The sequence below is a fragment of the Xiphias gladius genome, chromosome 1, assembly GCF_016859285.1.
Source record: "Xiphias gladius isolate SHS-SW01 ecotype Sanya breed wild chromosome 1, ASM1685928v1, whole genome shotgun sequence".
Taxonomy (NCBI): domain Eukaryota; kingdom Metazoa; phylum Chordata; class Actinopteri; order Istiophoriformes; family Xiphiidae; genus Xiphias; species Xiphias gladius.
Genome location: NC_053400.1, coordinates 14,239,546 through 14,260,014, shown reverse-complemented (window position 1 = coordinate 14,260,014; position 20,469 = coordinate 14,239,546). Strand labels below are relative to the sequence as shown.

General features: G+C 39.8%; 1 protein-coding gene across 2 annotated transcripts in view; it reads right to left on the bottom strand.

The window, feature by feature from the left end:
- Window positions 1-16,845, bottom strand: part of esrrga (estrogen-related receptor gamma a) — a 129,991-nt gene extending 113,146 nt beyond the window's left edge. For both annotated transcript variants that reach the window (XM_040138069.1, XM_040138079.1), the window contains exon 1: window positions 15,956-16,845. The gene's annotated coding sequence lies outside the window, so the exon portion shown is untranslated. The remainder of the gene's footprint in view (window positions 1-15,955) is intronic.
- Between the last annotated feature and the right edge of the window lie 3,624 nt (window positions 16,846-20,469).

Sequence of the window (20,469 nt, the reverse complement as noted above, 5' to 3'; positions counted from 1 at the left end):
TATTAATTTTTATTATTTTATGAAACGTAATATTAGGTTTTTCGAATTTCAAAACAAGCTGTCGTGCATCACTCAGCAAAGGCCACATAATGTAATCATTCTATCATTATCATATGGTTATAATGAGTGAGGCAGTTGTTTAAACCGTCATCTAGTCACTACATTGATGATGTGCATTAGGATCTGTCTTACCCAGTTCAGCTGTGATCGACAGATCATTCACATTGTACGTTCCCTTTGCAGCAATTTATCAGCAGCACTTACTGTCTCTGGTACAGAATTTCCCGGAAGAAATCCTGTTATTTTTCCCTAGTATCTGCAATTTTGTAATAACTAATAACACAGCGTCTGTCAAAACAGTGTATCAAAGTAATATCACAGTAAAATCATACTGCTATGATTTTGTAGATGTAAACATAACACCTTGTCCGTGTAAGAGATCACTTACAAACTGACAGGACATGTCAGGGCAAAGAAGGCAAAGAAGGGACGTGAGGAAATGACAAAAGAGGTTCCTTCAAGGAACTTTGAAGTTTCCAAGTTGAGGCAATTTCTTTCATAAGTAGCATGCACAACCACACACACCTGCACATGCAAACGCAAACGCAGCACACACACACACACACACACACACACACACACACACACACACACAGTTCTAGAATAGCTGTAAAAACAGATATTGATGAGAAGGCCTAGTCAATGACCATCAGAGGAAACAGAGACCGCCATTAGCCAGCCAGTCAATCGCTAAAGCATTCTGGGTAATTCTAGCACACACATACACCCAGACACGGGGATACACATATTGACAGCAAGAGGACACCCCTCAGGGGCATCTTAACCACACACACAAACACAAAAACTTACAAACACAAACACACACACACACACACACACACACACACACACACACACACACACACACACACACACACATTCACACAAAAAAATGAAAGGACTTCTTCCATTACTTCCCTATTAGATATTTCCTCATATTCTGTCCCTCCATCTTCCCGTCTCCTTCTTTTTTCCATTCATGCTGTTCATTCTCTTTTTCTCTCTATCTGACTGTGCTCTCTCTTTTTTCACTCCCTTTTGTTCTTTTCACTCTCCTACCCACTTGTCTCTCTCAGGGGTAAAGTGCCGGTTGGTTGTTCCTAGGGGGTCTTAACCAACTCTCATTAGTGCAATGCAGTAGTTTGTGTGTGTGTGCGTGCACAAGTGGAAGGGATGATTGTGCATTAGCCAGGCAGCTAATCAATGGGAAAAACCACTGAGCCTGGGCCCCTGCTTGTGTTACCATCAGTGCTATTTATAGGGAAACACACATAAAATTTAAAAAAAGCCATATGCTGTCCCACACATAGTTGATACAGGGAGTTTGACTCAGGACTTTAAATTCAAGCACAACTCCAACCTGATAAGATTCAGGAAAAAGTCAGCAAAACTACAACAGCATGGAATGAAATTAAAATGCATGATTTTATGGTGTCAACAGGCATGCTGAATTCTTAGTACAAACTAACTGGGACCCTTCAACACAGTGTGACAAAGTAGTAGTGGATAACAGTATTCTTTCAAATTTAATGACTACAACCAAATTAAGCATTTTGACCAAAAGACAAGGAACAAACACAGCATGCTACTAACTCAAATCCTGCCATTCTCCTAAGGGACATGTAGCAACGCATTTTTTTTTCCCCCCATTTCCTTTACTTTGGTAGTCACATGAAAACTGACAGTAGATTGTTGACCTCATATACGTTACTTCCATGTTGCATGCTTTTAAATTTTTACAAAACAGGCACTCTGGTGGCCCAAAGGTCAAAGAAGTATACCATGTAATTGCAATTTCCCTGGTTTGCATTTGACCAGGTACCTTTGATGCATGTCATGCCCAACCCCACACCCTCTTAAAAATGTTTAAATATGCTATGTCTGTTTATCTCATATTGCAAGTTAAAATTATGTCAGGGTTCCTAAATAAAAATAATTACAACAATGTAACTTTTTCTCTTTGACTCCTTCCACTGTCTCACCCTCCCTCTGGCTCTCCCTCTGCCTCGCCCTCTCCCTCTCCCCCCTTATCTGTCTTTCCTAGTGGGAGTGAGACAGATTAACGTCAACACTGGTTTTACTTATCATACTGTAGCCAGCTCAACCCTGCAAGGGATAGAGTGGAGCAAACTGCATCACCAGTCAACACGGGGCGCAAACATAGCACCACTACAACTGCACAAAACACGCCCACATACTGTACATAGACACGTTAGTTGTTTACACTTCACAGATGTACTGCGTGTTCAATTGGTGGTTGTTGATTATGAGATGGAGAGAGCCATCTCAAAATGTCAGTTTCTTTTCTCAAGTATCCTAAGGGTTCCTTCTCTCAACGCCCAAAAATCTACATTATCATATGTGAGCAATGCAAGTACAACTCGATACCTTGAAAATCACCTTTTGTTCAAGAATTCCTTTATGGAATGGGATGGCTTGCATGCTATGTTGAAACAAACTGCTCCATTGTCTACCAAGTTACAATATAATTTCTGACATAAAGACAGTTTTTCACGTTTTTCATACACGTGTATGTTTGCATGAGTGAATATGTTTTGTGCAACCTTTGAGGCAAACAACCCCCCCATGTGTAAGGGTTTATGCGATTTTATGTGCACGTATCTTTGTGTGTCACTCAGAAGTCCCCCCGCCCTCTGATACACAAACACAAACATTCACACACAAACAGTTAGGGCTTAATGAAGCAGAACTCAGCCTGGTGCCCATTAGCTTGATAATTAATAATTTCTCCCTGCCACACTTATCAACTTGCAGAGGAGGTTGTGTGTGTGTCCGTGTGTGGGGCATGTGTGTCTGTCTGCGCCTGCCAGTGCTTGTGCTCTTTGGCAGATAAGAGATGTGGTTGAATGTACGGTATGTGTACACATGTGCATATATGATGTATGTCACTGTGTTGTGCAAAAAACAAACAAACAAACAAACAAAATTCATTTAAAATACATTGGCCATTGAAACATTATAAAGCAAGCTGATAGCTATAGCTGGTAGAAAATGATGTTGTAGGGATGGAAGGTTTTCACATGACATTGTCACTAATGAAAGCACTATCATACACTTAAAGACCTGTCATCTGAAAACCCTCTACTAGTCCTTAGGTCACATATATACTGTCACCCTTCCGCGGTAGCATCAGTATTTCAAGAGAGAGAAATACTGGTATGTTCGGGATTGCAAATTACTGTATGTACCATGACGTTATGGATTGGGATCCATTCTGCATCGACCCCTTCCTCTTTTCTCTTCTCTTTTTCTTCTTCTTTCTCTTTGTCACTTATTCTTACTGCCGCGATCTAGATATTGTTAGAATCGGAGATAGAGAGCTACAGATACACAGAGTAGAATAAAAGCATGGGGAAAAGGGGAGGAAGTGAGGAAAAGAAATCAGCAATGCTATAGTTTGCTGAAGAAATTAAAAGTCTCACTCCATTCTCTCATTCGGCCAACTTCATTCCTTACTTTTTTCCTTCTGTCTTTCCTTTTTTCATTCCTTTATGTTCCACCTATCCCCTTCACTGCACTCTCTTTACCTCCATCCCCTCCTTCACCTCCCTTCTCTCTATCTCTGTGAATAGAACATCAAAAGCCTCTGAGTTAGATGGGGAGTGACAGTGTTTGCTATTGGTATGCAGGCAAACCTGTCTGCTCCAAAGTGTTAGTCTAAAGGCTTCGGCTAAGTGTTTGTCAAGACTTAAAGCCATTGTTCTCCTCTCTTCTTCTCTCAGATCTCAGACCTCTCTTTCTGTATCTCCATCTCCCTCTCTCACTCCACTTTTGTACTTTGATGGAGCATTTTACTGCTGTGTGTGTGTGTGTGTGTGTGTGTGTGTGTGTGTGTGTGTGTGTGTGTGTGTGTGTGTGTGTGTACATGGAGAGCCAGTATAAGACAGTGTGTGACTGTGAGAAGTTGTGGTGACAGAATGTGTTCAGTTTTATGGTTATGTTTATATGTGTAGGCATTTGATTTGAACCATAAGCAAAATCCATCCACTTGTTGCAATTGGTGAAGACTGGATTCCAACAAAGACATATAAATTGAACCTCTTCCTGTGTCAAGGTGATGCTATCATATTTTTTCCAAAGATCCACTGATTATCTAGATTTTATTCCATGGTTCCAGAGTGAATGGATGAAAATTGATACCTATCATTTTATTCATGAGCACAAAAAGTAAGTTTAAAAAGCATAAGACAGAACCATGAATCAAACGTGTCTCAGTGACATCAAAATTATAGTATAACTATCAAGAAAATATTCCAAAAAGGGCTGCTGTCAGTGCATCTGTGTAAGCATTGGGTTTTTAACTGAATATGTATCATGTCTTTATGGATGAGGTGAGTCTGTGTTAAAAGCATGCTCTGGTCTACAGTTCATAGATCTCAATTGGCTGACCTTCAGGAGATGCTAAATTTTCTTCAAGAAGCTGGTACATCTGAAATATCACCATGCATAAATAGCAGTTTTATGTTCTATACATACTGTATATTTTCTGTATTATATGTTAAAGATGATATGCTGTGTCTATCCATCCATCCCATTGAATTTCCTTTATTGACAGAAAATACACGCTACCCATGTTAGAACAAGTAAAAACAATAATTAAACTTTTTGCTGTTGGAAAGAAGTTACAATTGTTTTCTTTTGGCTAAATGAAGGGAAAATATTTTGTTTGCAATATTTGTTATTATAACAAATGATTATCTTCATTATCAATTAATCTGCCAATTATTTTCTCAATTAATCAATTAAATTATGTGGTTGGCAATATTTTCAAGAAATAAAGAAAACTTTCTTCACAATTTCTATTAAAACATTATTCAAATATTGTCATGCAATTAATAACATTAGTCCCTTTCGATGGTTTTGCTCTCTCATTTCTGCTCTCGTTTTTCCTTATTCTTCCCATCCCTCCATATCTTGCCCTCTGTCAGTTTGTCTTGACACTCTCTCACCCTCCTCCTTGTTTCAATCACTCCCATCTTCCCTTGCGTGCTTCCCTCTGTTTCTCACTGTTAAACTTGGAGTGTGTGTGTGTGCGTGTGTGTATAAACACTACATTCCTAACAGGGTTACACTCAAGGCCTGGAAACAAAAAGCAGCTCTTTCTTTGAAGTCCAACCCAACGTTCTATAGGGTGGAACTGTTAATCACTGATAACCCTGCAGCATCTCATCTCTCCTTCTCTCTCCCTGTGTCTCACCCCCACTCTTCCATTGTTGCCCTCCTCCCTCTCGGTCTCTTCAACTCATACCTCTCTCCCTTTCTTATTGTCTTACTGATATTTCTCTTCTCCCTGTCTTTTTCTCCCTCTCTCTTTTCATTCAGTCAGTTTCCACAAGAGAGTTAGCATCTTGTAGTGGTGTTTGGCTGATCACCACTGGTGTGTGTGTGTGTGTGTATGTTTGTGTGTGTGTGTTGTGCTGCTAGGTACTGTCAGTGGTGTGACAGTGAGCCTAGTGATGCCAGTAAAGCAGATTATGAGTTGATTTTGGCGAAGAAAGATGGTAATTCCTTTAAACCAACAAAGCCGTTCCATTAGCCCCCCGCTGGTGTACTGAAAAACAGTCACTGTAATGCCTCCAAAACACGAGTGCACTGCTAAACATACCAGCTCATACATGGTACTATCTGAAACCATGTCAATTTTGCAAATGTTGCAAATGGGACTGTCAAAGAAGGTAAAAGAGGTTCTTTATCTTGATGATGTGTTTGAGGTTGGCTTCATCTAACAGCTCATTGTAATGGCATCTGCTTGTATCATTCCTCCCTGCAATATTTAAAACTGATCCACTTACCAAATAGTGCAGATTAGGTCTAAATCTTTTGAGTAGACCTTGAAACTTTTACTGTAGAGCAGCAGCAGGTAATGTTCAGCTTGCATCACAAGTAACTTACAGCTCCAATTTGGATGTAAAGCAATCAGTAAACAGTGAAATAAGGCTGTTATCTGAAAGTAGAAACAAGAACTTAAGAGTGAAACTCAACTCCAAACCACAGATATTCAGTTCTGAGGGCCAAGCAGAGTGAGACTTAAACAAGAGCACAGCCACATTTGTTGAGCTATCAGTTAAGTGCACAACACAACTTGTTTGAGGGAGGAGACCGTTACATGTTGGCCGCAATTGGCCCTACACATGTACATCTCCTACCTGAGTGTTGGAAAGTCAATAAGTGACAAAACAGACTTTTTAAGTGTCTTCCATAATGATCTAAAAATTACTCATGAGCATTTTCTAATCCGCAGCCTCTGTGTGTAAGTGTGGTTAAATTTTGACAACTAATCGGACAAGAACTGCAGTCTCCAGTGTCCTAGTCACACACTGTGGTGATTACTTTGTATGTTGAATCTTTTTAGGATTATTAGCAGCACTTTGACAGAAGTAATCTGATTCAGTGTTGTTATAAAAATATTGTTTAATGGAGCTTTAAAAATTAAAGCTAATGGCACAGTTCAATTCAAGTAGCCTCAGTGCAGATTGACGGAACAACCACAATGGGACACAGACAGTAGAGCAGACAAATTGGCAGACAGACAGAATAACAGACAGTGGCAGGCAGACAAGCAGACAGTAGATTTGGGCTCTATGACCTGCTGCTATGGGATACACACAGAGACACACACAAACACACACACGCACCAGTTGGGATATCCAGACTTGCCAATGAACACGCTTACCTCTGTCATGGGAGGACTGGTATCCCCTCATCAGCGCGCACACACACACACACACACACACACACACACACACACACACACACACACACACACACACACACACACACACACACACACACACACACACACACACACAGAACTTGTGGTACAGTACAGAGTGCTGCTGGATTGGATTCCACTTTACTGCTTGCTACAGCACATATTTTACTCATATTTGCCTCTACAAAATGTTATATGCAGTAGAATCCAGTTGATTTGTCGAGGAGCGTGGCACATAGGCAAGTTATTTGTTTCTTTTTGTCAATACAGTGAAAATTAAAATATGTGTTAGTACAAGAACGATGTTGTGTACCTTATTTATTAATTTACCAACTATATCAGTTTGGTATATAAATGTTTGCATACTTGATTTTAAAAGACACAACAAATATATTAATTGGAACACCATTTCACACTTATAGTGTGTGTGTGTGTGTGTGTGTGTGTGTGTGTGTGTGTGTGTGTGTGTGTGTGTGTGTGTGTGTGTGCGGTTGGGAGAGTGTAAACATAATATTCTGCCATTGTTATGTATGTAAATGGAGTGAATAATATTAAAAACACCTCTCAACATGATGCAATCCAGTACAACACCAAAAAAAAGTTGAAATCATGGCCAAGCTGTTGTATTGGATTGCATAAGAATGTACAAGTGTACGTTGTAAAGTGGCCAGTGAGTGCATATATAATTCAGATTTAACTTTTGTCCCAGAACTAATTTTAAAATTGAGAACAGAAAAAGTGAATGACACTCTTCTCTCCCTCAGAACTATTGCTCTATTAATATTCTTTCAAAAAATAAAGCTCTGCTGAGACAAATACACAGCCATATATCATAAATCTATATCAAAATGATTAAGTCTTACGTATTCACAGCGATACAGTGAATTTGAATAATAAGCATATGGATTCCAGTGGACAATCCTCAGCAGAGAGAGAGAAAATGAGAGAGAGAGAGAGAGAGAGAGAGAGAGAAATGCAATGGCAGGAAATATAGGAATGGGAATAGCATGTCAGAATAAGAAAGAGAGAAGACAAGATGAATGCTAGAGAAAGAGAGAAGGAGCACTTAACCCCTGGTTAGTGGGGTCAGGTCCCTGTGGCAGTGGGGGAAGAAGGTCCCTGCATGTAATCACATACACTCTACCACACACACAGAAATACAGATACACACTGTAGAGGCAAATGCATATACACAAAATAATTTTCATGCACACTGTGCATCTAGATGCGGACACTTCTGTGGTTTCAATTCTTGAGGGGGTGATCTGGACCCCAGAAGATCTCTCAACCTAAAAACCTCTCAGTGTCCCTCTCACATCCTCTCTCTCACGCATATACTCAAAGGGATCTGGTTTTCCAAAAACTCTGAAAAACAAAAAGAAAAAAAACAAAACACTTTTATAAAGCCTGCATCTCCCAAACTGCTGGCCATTTTTTGTTTTAAATGACCAACATTTTCATAGCTGTGAGTGCGAATGTGTGTGTGTGTGTAGTTGCATGAAATGTATAAACAATACACAATGAGATGAGAGAGAGAAAGAGAGAGAGAAAAGTCAGAAAAAAACACAGAAATACAGAGAGAAAAAAGAGACAGATAAAAATGAACCAGATGGAAAGAAAAAGAAAGACAGATACACACAGAGAAGAGAGAACGACCAAGTGAGTGCAACTCAGAGAGAGAGAGAGAGAGAGAGAGAAAGAGAAAGAGAGAGAGCATCAATTATTTAGTGAAGGTAACGTGAAGCTTCCTTGGATCAGGCAAACTCCTGGCTCTTCCCCAGAGAAAAGAGAGAATGAATTAGGGTGAATTTATTAGAGACTGTGTGAGTGTGAGTGTGTCATTACGGTGCAGGCACCCACCTTTGTTTCTGCTGTTGTGTGGGTGTATAGCCAACACACACACACACACACACACACACACACACACACACACACACACACACACACACACACACACACACACACACACACACACACACACAAAGATCCTGAGAATCCCAAGACTGTTTCCAGGTTCATTAATAAAACAGCAGCTCTTTATATGTGCTCTTCCCCTCGCTGTCTTGCCTTTCATCCTCTGTTTGTTCACACACACAGTGGGATTTTAGTGTGTGTGTGTGTAAACTCCGACTGGGATTAGGGGATGGCCCAACTGTTTGTTCATCAGTCAGACAATAGTCAACCCCTCTGTGGTACATAAAAAAATCTGATCTCTCTTTCATCGTGGGTAAAGGAGAACACCACTCAATCAAGCTTTTCTGGGCTTTTCTAGGTAAATTCTTCCTGCTGATTCAGAACTCATCGTTAACTCAGTGATTCACCGTTTTAGCTCTACTGTATTTATCTGTAAAAGGATATTTTAAGGATCATTGTAAAAGTCAAATAATAAAATTCATTTGTGTAGGGTTGCCCTACAGTCAAACATAAAAAGGCCTACAACTGTAAGTACAATTATCTTTTGGAAAAATAATGGGAAATTATTGTTTATCAAATAATATTTTAATAAACAATAGCCAGCCAGCAGCATTGGCTAACATTTTCATTAGTTCCAAGGTCTGAAATTTTCTCAGTCTAAAAGTAGACAATAATTTATCCAAAATGGTATTTTGCCTTTTTTTCTAGTTGAAAAGTTTGTTTCCATATCAAATGTTTATGTTGGTATGAAAAGAGTAATCTTTATATAAGGTTTTCTATTCATTATATGGTACATGAAAATCCATGCTGTAAATTAATAATGTTTTCTCAACTAAGAGCTAAAAATTCCCTCTCTTCCCCATGGAATGTTTTAATTTTGTGAAACATGTCTTAGCAAAATCCATTGTTTCCACTTTACAAACATTTGGAGATAAGTTTTTCAAAATTCATAAATCATGGGATTTTAATAGTAGCGTCTTTTCTTTTTTCACAAATCACACACACACACACACACACACACACACACACACACACACACACACACACACAGACACACACACAGACACACACACACACACACACTACGTAAACATTTTAAAAGCTCTGGACCAGAGAAGGATCATTCTGGTTTACTGAGATGGAAATATCAGTCAGAGCAACACCTTCCTGGGTATTCTCCCGCTGTCTACCTCTCTGTCTGACTGTCAGTCTCTCAGCCTTCCTGTCTCACATTTCCCTTTTTTCTCTGAAACAACTTTACTCATGCATCATAACTCTGTCTTTCTGTTACACTTTCTGGATGTATTCTTTATTATTCCCATATACAAAATTCACAGAGAAGCAGGTTCCAAAATTCTGCCTTCTGACAATTTATTGTGTGAAATTATTACAATTCCATAGCTTTCATGAATGCTCCTGATTTGCTAAGGCAGGGAATGTTAAAACGGCACTTTAAAAATAACCACTGATGTCAAAAATCTACTATTCACTCAGCAGTTAAAGTAATTTTAATGATTACTAATCAAATTATGAGGGGCCTAAAACAACATATCTTCAGAATGCAGAAATCTCCCATGAGCACTGAGACAGTGACTCTTTAACACTTGACTGTGGGAAAAATCTAAAATGATCTTGAAGAATTCAAAACTCACAGGGTATAAATGCAGTAGCCCATGCCTCGTACTACAACATGGGGCATTTGTAAAATACACTGTCACTCTGATCTACTACATGCCATCTCTCTTGTCCTATCAGCATACAGGCTATTGTTCTCCTCTTTGATAACAAAAAGAATGAAACTAGCTTGCCTTGCCGAACACACCATGACACCAAATATTAACTACATCTCCCAAGGTGCGTTTCAGCAAGAAACATCCATTCACACAGCTTAAAATTATTTTACATGTGCTGCTAACGGCGACTACAGGTTGCACTGCTGAGAAAACTGACATATGCAGTTTACGCGAGGTGCGAGGGTATTGTAGTGCCGTCCGCCATGCCAAAGTGACAGACAAAACATGATTTCTCAGAAAAAAATTTGATATAATTAAAATGATAGGTCATACATTTATAGTGCTGTTACAGTGTACTGTCTGGGAGAGTCCCATGTTTCTATCTTAAGTAACCCTGAGTAACATTGGGAAAGTTGTCTCAGTGTTGGTTTAAGCCATTTTCTCTCACACATGGCAGTGAAAATAAAAGATAGCTGAATAACAACATTAGATAACGCATGGTGTAATGTTACGTTACCATAACAGCAGCAGTGCATAGATTACTTTTTCCGAATATTAGTAATCCTAATATAGGCTATCATGCTTAGGTGGGGATAAAAAAGTAAACAGAATGGTGCTGTCATGCTATCGCTGCGTCCTAAACAAAGTGCTCCGGGATGCTTTTGCCTCAAGTGATCGCGCATAGCAATTGTATTGCTGTGATAAGCCATTTACAATTTGCAGAGTTTGTCTCTCTATCTAAAACTGTCCCACACTTTAGATGATCCTGTGCGAAGTTTTGTAGCGGAGGCATGTTTTTCTGGGGAATCCATGCTTTAAACGGCGCAGCCATCTTTGCGATGTGCTACTGTCCTAATCAATGACCGTGGTTAAGCGAATTTGTTGCCCCAGAAAACCGACTGTCGCTTTTCTTTTTGTTTCTCAAAGAAAGCTCATCCAAAAAATTTGCATTTGAATTAATTAATTAATTTTGAATTAATTTAAAAAAATAAAAAAATTTGTGCCATACGTGCTTCTGATTTCTCCCATTATTACACATTAAACATATTATGCATCACTACTTGCATGTCAGAGGACATTTCTCCAAGAAATACAGACTACAGATGAAGTTCAGCTGAAATAGATACAGGCTTAACTACTGTTCAATCATTTGAGTTCGTAACAAAGTTAAAAAGATGACATTCATTACTTTCTCAGTGGAGGGCAATCTTTTTCTTGTGTCTGTTTTGATTTCTCATTTCCCTCATTGCCTATCTCTGTTCATTTCCTCTTTCTTAAGCTCCCTCTTGCCTGTTTAGACTCTGAATTTTTCCTCTGTCTTCTGTCTCATCATTTCTGCCATCTCTACCAAAACCAAATGTCTTTCTCTCTACCTGTCTGTTTATTCCCTCTGTCTCTATGCTTTGTATGTGCATAACTGTATTTGGAGCATCAGCTGAATACCAAATACAAAACTGTATGTGATGTATGTAAGCCTCATGTAGGATTGTGTATGTTTGTGTGTCTGTGTGTGAGCTTTTGTGTTAGTGTGAATTAGTGATTGTCTTAAGACTGTGAATACATATGGCTGACTCAGTGATTCTGTCTCCAACACAGCAGCTGCATCTTATCTGCACCGCTGTGATGTGTGTGTGTGTGTGTGTTTTTGTGTTTTTGTGTGTGTGTGTGTGTGTGTGTGTGTGTGTGTGTGTGTGTGTGTGTGTGTGTGTGTGTGTGTGCATGCGCGCACGGTATCTGGAATAGGAATCTTAACAGTTTTCCACATTAGAGAAGTGGAAACGTCAGAATGCTATTGTAAGAGATCTACTTCCTGTCTGATAAGCAAAAATCTCCCTCTCTTCCTCTCACTCTCAGACACACATACACACACGCATACACGTACACACACACACTCAGAAATCCTGACAAGCAAAATTAGCTCTCTATTTCTTTCAGTTCTCCCTCTTTCAATCTTTTCACCTCCGCTCTTCATCAGTCTCTTTTTCTCTCCTTTTTCTCTAATAAGCAGAGGTTTGCTGCTGAGGGCAGACAGGGCAGTACAGATGAAAGAGGAAAGAAAACAGGCACTCAGAGAGAAAGACAGCAAGAAAGAGAAGAATGAGTGTATGAGTGAGAGTGCTAGAGCAAGATTGCAAAACAGAGAGGTAGAATTCTTTTTTTGTCCCTTGAATATCCATATTGTTAATAAATAGTGGGAGAGTCCTCAACATAAATTCAAAAATATAATCCAATTACAGACTGGTGAGGAAATAAAAAGGAAATGGAATGCTTCCATACAGGGCATGAGAGGTCAATTAACTGTTTGATGAGTATGAGAATGGCGTGAATTACACAATAACCTTCCCTGTCTCAAGATCTCAAAACAACTGAACATCAATAGGATTTATTTATTTTTTTAGATTTTGGAGCAACAGACAGAGCTTTCAACCATCATCGAAACACAAAATGAGGGAATACCTTTAGGAAGAATAGTTTGATAAAGTAATACAGATATTCAATGAGACAGGTTTACGTTCGCTTCCAATAACAAAACTCTGCAAATTGTAATTTTAATTAATGTTGGCTGTAGTTTGGGGCTGTATTGCATTTTGTTGAGCTAGGCATTTGAGCTTGCCAAGTCCATCATCCATCTTTCTTCTGTTTCTCTTTCCCCCTTCATTCACTTTTTTCCTCCTCTTTCCTTTATTTTTTCCTTGCTACTTTATTTCCCAGCTTATTTAACTACTTCCTTTCCCTTGTCTCCCTCCTTTTCCTCTCCACTCAGATCTCCCTTTCTCCTCCGTCATTCCTCTTCTCCCCTCCTCTTCTACATCCTCTTCTTTTCCATCCTTAATTATTGTTCTCTCTTCCTTCTCCCTCTCCTTACCATTACCCTGTCCACTCTCCGTGCCCCATTCATCTTACTCTTTTCTCATTCTTCTTTTTCTCATGCTTTCCTGACTTCCTCTCCTAAAATTCAATCTCCATTTTACGCCCTTATCTTAATTTTGTTTTCCCCTCATAACTTTCCCCTTCAACTCTTCCAGTTGACCTCTGTTGACCCTTAGTTTTTTATCATCATGGTAACTGTGTGAACTACGTTTTCCCCTGTGGGACCACTGGTGTGTGTCTGCAGTCCACACAAATTGCCAACATGACACCCACTCCAACTGTCTTCTGTGTCTCTGGAGTAAAGACCAGGGCCTCTGGTTTAATGGTGTTAAACTGGCAAAATTGGCTGCTAAAACCCCAGTATGTTTTCACTAAGCAAAATAAAATGTGCCTTTAGGGCCCTACATTACTGCCACATTGGGTGTAGTGTTCATAATGTGGCTGAGCCTATGAATATTTTGCACTGAAACTTATTTAACCAACTCAGTCTGTGCACTCTCTCCAAAATAAAAAAATTGTCTGCACCCAGGTGCAAATAATTTGTCAAACTTGACCACTATTTATAACACACAATGTTGAGAACAAACTAGCACAATATTAATTGTTATTTCATTATCAGTAAACAATGCGCTGGATTGGTATTGGCTGATTGTACCAATTTACCACCCTCAAACAGGGATGTCCCAATAAAGTTTTTTTGGTCAGTCTGGGTCCAATCTGATATTTTACACTTACTAAAATATTGATTAAATATGCTTCTGTCACATGGAAATAACAGCCATAGGATACTAAATTTGACATAAATTCGGCTCACACACTCAATCTACTCGTGAATGCACAGTGGTGTTACAAAGTGTAGCTTCTTCCCTTATAAAGAAAGCCAGACACCGGCTTGAAGGGACAACCAAACAACAGTAAATGCAATGATCAGCACTGGCTAAAAATGAGAAGCTATCAGAATGTTTTGTACACTACGCTTTGCTAATAAGGAAGAGAGAGGAGATGATAACGGGTTTGTTATTGTCAGAGTTTAGATAAGTACTTTGCTAACCTTTGTGTCTGAAAAGGTTCAGATACCCACACTCTAATTTTCACTGCCATAATGTTAGGCAGCAAAATGCTTGCATTGAAGGCTCTTGTAAAACAGAGCAGCGCTGCAACACCAGCAGGCTGAGGTGGACAGAACAGCATAGTACATTAAAGAAAACATCGGCATTAGTCTATGCTGATCTGCTTTAATTTAGCTGATAACGATCCGGATCGGCCCCAATACCGATAGGATCGGCTTGGGACATCTCTACCCTCAAATTATTGTATTATCTAGTAAATGGTATAAATAGGTCTTTATTCAACTAAGTTATATGTCTGTCTCTATGTTATGTATCGTACCATAAACTTTTCGTTAACCAAGTACTAAGAGTCACATTAAAGTTGTATGCTCTGGACCAGAAACTCTACAGTCATTGTGTGCGTGCGTGTGTGTGTGTGTGTGTGTGTGTGTGTGTGTGTGTGTGTGTGTGTGTGTGTGTGTGTGTGTGTGTGTGTGCGCGTGTGTGATTGTGTGTGTGTGTGTGTGTGTGTGTGTGCATGTGTGTGTGTAGGGGTGGGGGGCTACATGTATTTGCCTGTGGGTCACAGTAGGCCCATCTGTTGTAAAGCAAACTGAATCAAACACACAGCTAGAAAAAGTCTACCTCAAACCTGACCTTACCATACCCCTTCTCTCTTTCCCACACACACACACACACACACACACACACACACACACATACGATATATAAATATATATATATATATATATATATATATATATATATATATACTGCATACACAGGTTGCATGTACGTCCTCTACATATGTTTCCCATTAGTTTGTGATGTGAAACTATGGGTAGTAGATTGTTTACCAGTAGAGATTATACAGTAAACAATATTTAGGTTATAGAATAAAACACAATGATTGCAGAATGGCCAGTGTTGTGAAGGGAAAAAATGTTAGGAAGTAAAGTGAGACAGCGGCTTTGAAAAAGACTCAAAGTGTCAAACATGTCCCTGCTACCATACAATGCTCATTTCCAGGTGACATTTTACAAGTTACGTGCACATCAAGACATGTCAATGCATGTGTCAATACATGAGTACACTCCCTCCTAATACACCTACAAAATAGCCAGCATGTAGTATTCTTCATAGTGACTCATTCAAGCTAATTACCCATGAGGCAGCACAACTCAAAAGCAATGATGAATAAATTCCAACAAAAAACCACCAGACCTCTGCATTGACTACAGTCACCAACCACACTTAAGTAAAAGCCCGGAGAGGCCCTGTCCATGGTGCTGAGTGTCTATGGATAGAAATGCAATGAAAAACTTCCGTAGCTCTGACTATTTAGAAACAACTACATTCAAGCAAACAAGGCACATTTTATTTGAGAAATATAACAACATCAACAACTTTGCGGTATGTTTAAACAGAGCCACGGCGAGCTATTTTACCGCGAGTATCAGTACAAATAATAATAACAATAGCCTAATGTAATGCAGAGATTTCCTAAAGTTAACTAAACGTCCTTTAAAATGAAACATCACACCGAAACGATAATGATGCAGAGATAATGAGTTGAGAGGCTTTGTTTGACTTACCGCCTGCACGTATTTGGAGACGACCACTGTTCTTCAGGGCAGCAAAATGTTCAATAACAACGCGATATTTTCTCCCACTGGGGTTCAGGTCTTCCACTACAGACGGTGTGGCCAAGTGGCCAAGCTCCTCTTATTGTTCGCGGGTGCAGGTCCAGTATCGGAGTAGCTAGGTCTCCGATTAGATTCTGTTTTCGGTTAAGAATCACTCTGAGTTTGTTTTTCATCAAAATTCCCGGTCTTCGCCCTCCAAGGCTGCTAGCTAAGCATGCTTGGGAAATAACGATACTTTAAATACCTAGTATATGGCTAGACCGCCATTTATTTCTTTGCTTCTCTCCTACTCTCTGTGCTCACATATGCAGTCATTTAATACAGCCCAATTCCCCCCAAAAAAGCTGCTCTCATTTATGTGTTTTTCTGTTTCGGTTGCCAGACAACGGAACAAGTCTGAAAAAGTGACTGACACGATTATTGAGGCTACACGTTAGCCAGCAGTCACTTCAAAGCCATTTCCGAGCTGCTTTGTCATCCGACAAAATCACCTCATGCTTAAGTTAAAGAGAACTGCTGGGCTGTGATTTCGGCGGCTACATTTTCACTTACAGGGAAAGTTAGAGGCTCGTTCACGTCTCTGTCGGTTGAGACGCATAGAGGGGTGTGCCTGCGGCGGAGGGAAAGCCCGACCTCGCGCTCACGCGGCAATACCGGCGGCTCTCTTCTACGGGAAGTAGCTACGGTTTGCCCAGAAAGCCGCTTGATTTTGGCGCCAGGTGCTTTCGTGAAGAAAAACTCACTGAAGGGTTGTGACAAAGAAAAATCGGTAAATCTAGCAACAAAGGGGCTAAATTGACGACCCCCCCCCACGACGCAAAAGAGACTGTTCGCGCCACTCGAGCGTCCGACCAGCGGCGTAAAGTCAGCACTCAGTCACGCGGCATTAGGCTGACCAATGGTGTAACTCTATCAGTCGGTCAGTCAGTCGCGGACGTTCGCAGTTATAAAGCACGGTGACTTTATCTGGTATCATTAGAACTCTACCGGAAAACTTGCTCGCTCTCCCGGCGGTCTCTTGTGAATGACATCAATGCTCACATGCTGGCGTCCCTTCTTATTTTTCCTTCTCCCCGAGTTACCACCGCCGTATTATATTAAAAAAATATGGTAGCTCTTTCATGACAAAGAAAATATCTAAAACATACATCTTTTTATTAAAATGACAGCAGTGGCTTAAATAACAGGGGAAGCCTGGCTTGCCTCGGTCTATGGGTTAAAACTGAGAATGCGTGTAACTGATTCTTCTGTTTGCCATGTATATATATAGGTTATTTCTTTTTGCTTGTGTGGCCACAATTTTAAAATCAGGATTTATAAACAGGCCTCCATTGCACATAGTGTTTCAGATGGTGTGCTGAGCACTGAACGGATGTTTAGTTATTTGTCTCAGTGGGACACATTCCCAGTTTTGGATGATATCAACTTCTTGTTCCTACATAGTTTGACTGTTCTTATTTTTAGTCGCTTTGAACAAAATTGCATATGCCAAATGAATAAAATGAAATGTCAATGCTGAGTCATTCAAATTACTTTGATTTTAAATGAATGCTTTAAAAATTAAGATTGGCATAAACCAATTTTAGAAGTAACACTTTTTACTGTTTACATTTTTTGACCACCTCTGAAGAAGGCTATGAAAATGTCCAATACCAAACTCTCCTGAAACAGATCATTTTCCTGAAATTGCCAGTGTGGAGCATGGATACATTGCAATATGATCTATATCAGCTGACATGTCTTTGGAAATTTTAAACGGCATTTTATCTATACACTACCTAGGAGCAAAACATATAAGCTGCACCACAAGCACACTGGACTTTTGCAAGAAAAAAATGATTAAAATTAGAAATTTGGGTTTTGTAGCTGCCAGAAGGCACGAGGCCCAGTGGCTCCTCTAGATAGTGTGGAGCTTTACAAAGACACTTGGCCATGGCCAGTTTGGCCAAAGCACCAATAACTGCATAAAATCATACAGCTGAGAGGGAGCAGAAATTAACTACCCTCAGATTATTTAGCTGTGAGAGGGAGATGTGTTGTTGAAAAGTGTAGGCCTATGCACTTTCTTATGCTGTGACTACATTAAGCTATACTGCTAGTTTTGGTCATTGGCTAAAAAATAAGCTCTAACCATTCTGTACATAAAAAAGAAAAAAAACTTTGGCTTGCTTCACTATATTTTTCCCCTTTTCACTCACTGCTCAGCATTTACTTTCTTTCCTACAGTAGCAAAAGTAAACCTTTCCTACTTTCTGTAAAGTTCAAACAAACATCTTAGAGTGAAGTGAGAGGGATTTAGAGTAGAGAGGAGCAGTAAAAGTGAGAAAAGAGAGGTATGTATGCTGTTTTCGGTCTGTGTTTGTGTTCTATATCCTGAGATGGAAAAAAAGTTATGAATATGCATGAAGCAAAGCACTACAAGCAGGTGACATGCTTGACTTGTGTTACTGCTGCAAACAACTGCACCAGACAAATGTTTTCTCCATCTTTCCTTCTCTTATGAACAAGGGAGTGAGAGAGAAAAGAAGAGTAATCTCATGGGAACTCTTTTCTTTTTCACTCTGTGGATAAAAACCACCGCACTAATGATGCAGGCACACACGCAAAGAGGCACAAAGCCGTGGTAGCTCATACATAAGAAGACACAAATATATACCCCCAACCACACACACACACAAAACACAATCCACCTCACAAAACTGTATGCTAACATTTTTTTCTTTTCAAAGTGTATTTCAGGATAATGTTGAGCATGTCTGCCCTCCTTTCCAGCTCATTTAAAGTTTGTTGTTAGCTAGCTGAGGGGCTAGATATGCATATGAGTACATACAGTCTGACATTAAAGTAATCCATTCTAAAACTGAATGTTTCACTTATTATCTTGGACAGTTCAGTCTAGATTTTGAGACACAAACAAGTGGTTCCTCGTGTTAGAAGTCAGAAAACTGAAGCTCTAATCTTACTTGTCATAATATTTGGGATACAGATAACTCCTTATTGCCATTTTGACCACACATTACAATAACAAAAAAATGATGATAGCCAAGATCATTAGACAATCAAAGCATCTGCTGATAAAGAGGATGATAAGACATTTGACATAAAACCCATTTTTTAGCTCCAGTAAAACAAGAGAAAGCGCAGAGACGTCCGACTATGATTTCAGCAGAAAGTGAGATGATGAAATAGAAGGAGAGATATGGAGCAGACACGGTGTCTCTCAAGGGAAAACCTAGAATCCAGTTTTACGATGGAAAAGATCCTTGGAGAACAACGGAGAGAAAAACATGCACATCCAAAGTTATAAATTAATTTCCCATTTCTCCTGTATATGCATACTGGACAAAGATTTTCCCCATTAATGTTAAATGTTTATACAAACCACAGTAAAGATGAATGAAGTGCCTGACTGTGCTTGGATTTTTACATGGCAGAATATGATTGGACAAGTAAAAGAAGAGGCCAGGATTCACAAGTAGAAAACAGTGTTGAGAGAGTTGGCGGAAGCATGGAAAAAGAAAACAGAACAGGGGGTGGTCGGGAGGGGATTTAGGGAGAGGTATATGGAGGAAGGGGTGAGGTAAGATGAGGGAGGTGAGTGGGGTCAGACAGTGGGAGGAAGCTAATGTCTTTATTTCCTGGTGAGGTGGGACCTTGCATTTACCCCTGAGGTCAGTGGTCATGGACAGGGTCACTGGGGTTGCTGCGAGGGGGGGGGGGTTCTCAATACAGTAGAAAAGAGAGAATATCTATATAACAAAAAGAAGTGGAGGGAGCAAGAACAAGAGACAGAGTAATGGGAGAAAGAGAGGAAAAGAAAGAAGAGGGAGACCTAGTTTCAGTCAGGAGGGGAATGTGCAAAGGTGGAAAGGTTGAGCGAGGTTGAGGAGGTGAGAGTACTCAAGGGAGAGAGGAGGACACACACACACACACACACACAAACACACAAACACAAACACAAACACATACTGTACACATGAAACAACTGTAAATCTACAGTATGACTGCAGCGCTAGTTTGGATCTTGTCTGATGCTTTTCTTGTATATTGTAAATATGTATCTGCATTCATCTGCCCACTGTATGTCTGTGTGTTTTCTGTATGTAAGTGGAAGTGCAAGTGTGTATGTGTGGATGTGTTGGGGGGGGCATTGGGGGGGCCTCTCGGGAGGCCCCCCCAATGCAGCTGACAGATAAACACAAACTGATTCAATGTATGACTCTTTCTGTAGAGTATTGTTAGCATTTATCCTCTTGAACCCCTCGACTTACTGCCTTTTATTGATGTAAATCGCATTTGTCAAATACGATACGAAATATATCCAGTCTCCGCCAGCCTCTGTGGTTTACTGGCTTTTATTCCAACATGCAACTGCATTACCAACAATCAAACGAATTAACTTTGACAAACGTGGTGAGATAAAACAGAGATTGAATGTCTGTCTTTATTGTTCCTCCAGGGTA